Source organism: Oryza brachyantha, chromosome 11 (genome assembly GCF_000231095.2).
Source record: "Oryza brachyantha chromosome 11, ObraRS2, whole genome shotgun sequence".
Classification (NCBI taxonomy): domain Eukaryota; kingdom Viridiplantae; phylum Streptophyta; class Magnoliopsida; order Poales; family Poaceae; genus Oryza; species Oryza brachyantha.
Window position 1 is genome coordinate 10675447 of NC_023173.2, and position 7989 is coordinate 10683435.

At 33.8% G+C, this 7989-nt stretch overlaps 1 pseudogene; it reads left to right on the forward strand.

Moving 5' to 3' along the window:
- On the forward strand, window positions 1–7754 carry LOC102707723 (annotated as a pseudogene).
- Window positions 7755–7989: the final 235 nt, after the last annotated feature.

Consider the following 7989-nt stretch of genomic DNA (forward strand, 5'->3'; position numbering starts at 1 on the left):
ATGGCGGTTTTCATGTTTGTCGAAGCTAGGTGTATGTTTCTCCTATTTTCCAACAAATGCGAGTCCATCCTTGGTCTCGGAAAAAAAAAGGAGCATTTATATTATATTGAATGCCAAACATCATCGTAGGTATGTGGAAGTGGACAAGAGCACCGGCGTGCGCCTCTTCTACTACTTTGTCAAGTCGGAGAACGATCCTGATCGACGCAGACCCACTGTTGCTCTGGCTGACAGGTGGTCCCGGCTGCTCCGGCATCTCTGGGCTATCCCATGAGATAGGTAATTAGCTAGCTGTTCTCAACAAAATATATTAAAACTAACGTCAAGAGGAATTAAATTGTTGATGTGCATACACGCTTTCATTAGCACATATTGGTTACTGTAGCATTTATGGCTAATCGTGGACTAATTAGGCTCAAAAGATTCGTCTCACGATTTCTTCTATAACTGTGCAATTTGTTTTTTTTCATCTATGTTTAATGCTTTATTTAGTTGTCCAAAAATTCGATGTGATGTTTTTGGAAAAAAAATTTGGGAACTAAGGGGTTGTTTAGATGGGGCTAAACTTTTTAGCCCCATGTCACATCGGATGTTTGAACACTAATTTAAAGTATTAAACATATACTATTAATAAAACTCATCCATAATCTTGGACTAATTCGCGAGACGAATCTAATGAGCCTAATTAATCCATGATTAGCTTATGTGATGCTACAGTAAACATTTGCTAATTATGGATTAATTAGGCTTAAAAAATTCGTCTTGTGGATTAGCTCTCATTTATGAAATTAGTTTTTTTATTAGTTTATGTTTAACACTTCAAATTAGTATCAAACATCCGATATAACTAGAGACTAAAAATAAGTCCCTATAAACAAACACCACCTAAACAAGGCTAAGTTTTTACGGATTTGGCAATCAAAAGGGACCATCTGCACCGGGATCCCTCTCAAAAGTACGAATTACATGTCAATGTCTGTGTTTTAATGGATGGACTGCATGATTTTGCAGGTGAGCAATATAGGCCTTTTTTAGTTTCCAAAAATTTTTTCCAAAAACATCACATCGAATTTTCGAACACTTAAATAAAGCATTAAATATAAATGAACCAAAAAACTAATTGCACAGTTATGGAAGAAATCTTGAGACGAATCTTTTGTGCCTAATTAGCCTATGATTAGTCATAAGTGCTACAGTAACCAACATGTGTTAATGACGGATTAATCAGGTTCAAAAGATTCGTCAGTAACCAACATGTGCTAATGACGGATTAATCAGACTCAAAAGATTCGTCTTGCGGTTTCTAGGCTAGCCGTAAAATTCGTTTTTTCATTCAGGTTCGAAAACCCCTTCCGACATCTGATCAAACATTTAACGTCACACTTCTCTTAAAAATTTTGACAATCTAAACACCACCATAGTTTTCCTCGGTAGGCACATGGTTCTCCTACGCCACCACAGAGGAAGGTGTCAAGTCTAGTGATACCAAAGGCAGTGAAACAGCTTCTTGTTTTCGTCAGAAAGGTATCTTTGTCCGAACCAGTGCTACTATCCCTTTTCCTGAATATGAAATTGTCATTTTGGCTTGTCCCTGTCCAATAAATGCAAGTTGGACAATTGTCAATCTCCCTAAAATAGCATGAACCAAAGTGTTACTCCCTTTGTCAAAAAAAATAAATTTTTTAGTTTCTGTGTCCAACGTTTGCCATCCGTCTTATTTGAAAAATTTTCAAAAAATTAGAAAAAATTAGCCACAGGTAAAGTATTATTCATAATTTATCATCTAATAAAAATAAAAATATCAATCGTAAAAAATTTTTGAATAAGACTTGAGTCAAAAATTAAAGGTAAAAAGTGAAAATTTGGTTTATTTTAGGACGGAGGGAGTATCATCTGGTGCCTGTTTTGTTTCCATACGTATATGTAGATGAGATTTACATTAAAACTTAAATTTCAAGTTAATTTTACTGGTTTTTAATCGTAATTTATTTTCAAACATTTTCTTTTTGTCGCTCAAAACACGTATATAAAATATTTATGTAAATCATTTTTTTTGCTTAAGAAGATGAGGCCCTTTCTTTTTTTTTGCTTACCAATATATGCTGAAACTTAACTTTTCTCAAGCTATAGGGCCGAAGCTATTAAAACAATCCTGTATTTTTCTTGGGGATACAAAATATTGTCACTTGACACCACTGTGCTTAATTTGACAGATACAGATTTTTACTTGTAGTTGTTGTTCTAAAAGAGCTGCTTTTCTGCAGTGGCTTCATGACCATCCCCAGTTCTCGCTGAATCCGCTGTACATCGGAGGTGACTCGTATGGTGGAATCATTGTACCCACACTTACGCTAGCAATAGATCAAAGTGAGTTCCTCTGCATTATTTTGAATGACAATTGATTTTTCTCGTGATTAGGTAAAATCTCTTCATAATTCACTCAAACCACCCTAGAGGATTACTCTTTTACTATTGGCTGTTTTTTTTATGGTAAAGAGCAATCATACATGTAGTAAAAACATTCTTACAAATTTTTTTCAAGCAATTGTCATATCTAACTTATAAATTAGTCACGACAGATCTTGATTTACTCGTAGCAATAATATACATAAGTGTTTGTAAGAATTTTGTACACGTGTTAAAAGGAAACTGACAGAGCATGTTCACAAGACAAAGGGGGCAAAGGGGGCAAAGGGCTAACGGCAATCAGTATATAACGTGATAGTATAACAGTAACTTTTTATTGATTAGAATATCTTTTTTCTTACTCCCTCCGTTTAAGCTTACAATTCGTTTTGACTTTGGTTACAAATTTTATAAAAAAATAGTAACAAGACAAAAATGTTATGAGAATATATTCAGTTATAAATTTAGCAAAACTATTTTGCCTATAAATTAATTAAATTTAGAGTAGTTTGATTTTGACCAAAAACAAAATGGCTTATAACCTGAAAGGGAGGGAGTACTAATTAAATACTATCCTTTGTTGGTACATCCTACTACCTGTTTCAAAATATCCTATATTCTCCAAAGTAATAACAAAAATCATCTGCATGTGTTAATATCATCTAGAAACTAGCATCTAAAACTATTTTTTTAACGTTTAACCATTCGTCTTTTATATATATATATATATATATATAATGTGAAATGATATTTGGCACATTAATTGTTTCAATATTATCTTTGGTGGTATTAAACTGTAAATTCATACAATTATGGCATGTAACTAACATACGCGTTCAACCCATTTTTCTATCTATCTTAATTACATAACTTAGGGATACATGGCTGGCAATCCAGTGACCGATGCCCAATTTGATGGAGATGGTAAAATTCCATTTTTCCATGGCATGGGACTCATATCTGATGAAATTTATGAGGTAATGTGTCATCTAATATGACTTAGGCCGCGTTCGCAAGATATGACTTAGGCCGCGTTCGCAAGGAGGGTAGGCGGGGTAGTTATCCGGTAAAAAAAACGTAGTAATAGATTAGTACATAATTAATTAACTATTAATTATAAAAAACCATAAAATAGATTAATTTGTAATTAAATAATTTTCCTATAAAAAATTTTCATCAAAAATTATATCGTTTAGTAGTTTGGAAAGCGTACACGTGAAAAACGAGGGAATATACGATAAGTTATGGTACAGCCGAACACGGCCTTATTTGTTGTGAATAACAGTGTCATGTACATGGCTGATTCTGAACACATTTGAAATTTTACATATATTTTATTTATTCACTACTGAAAAAAAATCATATCAGCAAGCCAAGGATACATGTGGAGGAAAATACAGTGTCCCGAGCAATGCTCAGTGTGCGCAGTCCATACAAGCTATACACGATGTAAGTACACTCAGAAAAAATGAATCGTTCCGTATGATATTACAGTATACACATCACATATTTTTTCGCTTTTACTTATAAGACAAAAATTGAATTTCAACCTTAAATTGGAAATTGATTTTAAGGTTTCTTCACCAAAATTTATTCTCTAGACTTGGCTTATAGATTGTTAAGAATATATATATAAATTTTTTTTCATAAATTTTTTTTTCGTTCGTAAATACTACATCCATTTACTTTCTAGCATTGCCTAAATTCATTAATTGATAAATATATATAATTTATACATATCTTTAGATTCATTAGCATCTATAGACAAGTTTAGAAATTCTTACACTGTGAAACGGAGGAAGCATGTCATTTCGCTTTTGCCACCAAAAACCAATCAATCACCGCCACAGTTGTCAGGTCAGGGGCTTAATTGCATAAACTTACAAACTCACTGACATTTCATCGATTAATCAGTGCACAAAGAACATCAACGGGCCACACATTCTCGAGCCATTATGCGAAGAATTCTGGAGCTCCAGGACTGGTAACTCTGCAGCGACGGACGGAACGAGTAGACTCATGATGGAGTCTGCTGCTGTTGATGAAGGCCTTGTGATGTTTGAGTGTAGAATTGAGTGCATAAAAAGAAGTTCTAGTTTTTTCTTCTATAAAATTTCAGCTCAGGATGTTTATGTTTGGCTAATTTATTTATTTCAGAAGGCTTCCTACGTGCTGTTAAAGACATGGGCAAATGATGAAACCGAAAGGGAGAGCCTTGGTGTGCACAAGGTACCTTAATTACTAGTTGCAGAGTGCATATATTTTCTAGCAGATTCATTAGACTGAGTCTGCAATTGCAGATTGTAGGTTGTGAAATTACTTTTAATTTGGTAGTTTTATGAAATTACTTTTAATTTGGTAGAACAATTTCAGATAACTTATTTTATCACACTGGTTCCGGCCTAAATTTCAAGACATTGTCGGCATCACGGTAATGAGAAGACAAGGGAAGTTTAATTATTTGGCACTGCTATAATAACTTGTTTAACAGTTAGCCATCCTATTCATTTATGACATATGAATCCAGAGCCTACACGTCACATACATAGGGGATAACTGTCAACTGTAAGCAGCAAATGATTAAATATGTCAAGAAATAGAGGAAAAAAAGCTGAGGGACTGATAGATAGGTGGGAGCCTAGAAATCTAGAGAGCGAAGGATGGAAAGACTGTTAGAGCACGTGACAAACACATGAATATTTTTTGGCCAGCTTGCTAAATACTCCCTCCATTTTATAATGTAAGATGTTTGATCTTTTTGCATGCAATGTTTAACATTCGTTTTATTCGAAAAATTATAAAAGTATCATTTATTTTGCTTGTGACCTACGAACTTTAAGCATGACTTATTATTTTTTATATTTTTATTAAATTTTTAAATAAGATGAATGATCAAATATTACAATAAAAAAGTCAACCATCTTATATTATAAAACGGAGGTAGTAGCTGAAAAGGGAATGAGATTTGAATAGGCTATAGGGGATGCTCTATATGTGTATGATTTCTCACTAAGGCCTTGTCTAGATGAACCTCAGTAGTGATCCATTCACTGGGTGAGGATTTGATCTAATATCCATGCACTAACAAATTTGCTACATGATACTTGCGCATATATAATGAGTACTTTGTTACAATACAGGGAACAGTTGGACATTGGAAAAGATGCAATTACGATATAGAGTACACTAAAGAGCTCCGTAGTACTGTAGAAGTGTAGAGCATCATTCGAGGTTAATAAGGAAAGGATACAGAGCAATCATATACAGGTAATTGATATTACAACATAATTATATATATATCAGCATCTACAAACGCAGTTATACTTTTGTCAGGTTATGGCATGCAGTTAACTACTTCTGGGTTTTAATAATTACAGCCGTGGACTTTTAGACACGTGTGTGATCATTTATCTTACTTGAAAATGTGTAACATTTGTATCTTTATATCTATATTTACACAAATTTTGTTCATAAGAAGAACGGTGAAATGCATCTGAATTTGCTTTCTATATTAATCACTACAACTATTCCTAACCGTGAGTACGACTGCCATCGCGCAAATAAGGCTCAAGTTCAAACTGCTCTCTTCTTGTTGACAGCAAATTAACATGCTAACCCAAATACGTGGATTATTCTTTCATGTAATTATCCAATGATGCAGTGGTGATCATGATGGTGGCATTACCATCGTTGGCACACAAGCATGGATCAAGGCTCTTAACCTTTCAATAGCTCATGATTGGCGACCATGGTATGTTGCTGGGCAAGTTGGCGGGTAAGAAGCAAACATTTCTGTTTACACTCAATGTGAGGAGTACAGATGACGTACATTAGCGACGTCATAAATTAAGAAATTTTCTCCGATCCAACAAAATAAAAGTACCTTGAGATACCAAATCGTTTTTCCACCATTGGATCTAGCTGAATGAGACTTTTAAGTTTTTGCCACTCTTACAGATTTTCATAACAGATTTGTCACTGGACCCATCTGTCATAGACTTATGAGGGCCCACATGTCATCGACAGCTGGTGGCAAATCTGTTTTGGCCGCTCGTAAGAGTGGCAAAAAGTTAAATTTCTCCTAGCTGAATAGGATATAACTGTTAGATCCAACGACCAGAAATGATTTAGTACTGTGAGATATCAGTATCTCGAGGTACTTTTTGTTGGACTGAAACAAATCTCAAAAATTAAAAGGATCAGCTGTGACAACCCACATCAAGAATATGATACAGAAACACTTACATAGATCTGGTGTCTAATGATTCCTCAACAAGAGAATTAGAGGGTACCAAAAATTAGTGTTTTTTTTACTAATAGAGTTCTAAATCTACTGTGATCTACCATTACCTACTGATTTATATTGAAAATATAAACAATGGTGCCTTATATTACATGCTTAAAATTGTGATGCTATCCTATATTTAACCAATATATTATCAGAATTTCACCTCATCTCAATAAACCCCTGTAGGAAGATACAGTCTGATAGGTGGAAGATGTATATGCTATTCCTATGTATGTATATGCTTTTCCTATGTATGTATATGCTATTCCTATGTATGTCATGCTATGCCTTCTCAGTAGACTTGAAAAATTGTGAAATGCGAAGCTATCACATAACTAACTAAATTTTATCAGAATTTGAAGTCATCATTATACACATTTGGCAAAGTGTTGCATAGGTGGGAGATGTACTTATTTTTTCTATATATATTATAGCTGGATATTGCAATATGCTTGTCTGTTTCAAAATAAATATGCCAGTTCACTACATGGACATCTGCCAATATGTTTTATCTTTATATATTTCTCTAACTAACCTAGTTAATTTTGTTTATAGATACACAAGAAGCTATGCGAGTAATAACTTAACATATGCAACAGTCAAGGTGTGTCCTCCATTCATGTCTATGTGCACATTTTCATTAATTTTACAACATTGTTCTTCATATATACATGTTTATGTCTATTTGTATTTTTTTTCTTTCTCAAGATTGTGTGCATGTTGAAACTATGCAAATTTATCGCTGATGATGAGCACAAATGATTCAGAATCATAATTTATGTTTACACCATAACAAGTGCTGGACACACTGCTCCAGAATATAAACCCAAGGAGTGCCATGAGATGTTTGTAAGATGGATTTCAGGAAATACTCTCTGAGAAATATTGTTCAATTAATCGGACCACGTCTGCTATGGAAATGTGTGTGTGTTTGATCATATCATAAGACCACAAATTCCTGTGTGCCTTACGTTATTGATGGTACAAATTCAGGAAGAGTCATGTATATAGGATGATATTTAAGATATGTATCCATTCTGCCCATGAACCCTAGATGAACTATGCTGTATAAGACGGATTTTTTTGTTTTATTTTACCATTTATGGACATTGAAAATTATTGCACGTGTGCAGAAAAACATTGCTACCTCCGTTTTATAATGTACGATGTTTCACTTTTCTGGTTGCAACGTTTAAACATTCGTTTTATTCAAAAATTTAGTACAAATATAAAAAATAACAAGTCGTGCTTAAAGTTCTTTTGATAATAAAGGAAGTCACAAGCAAAATAAATGA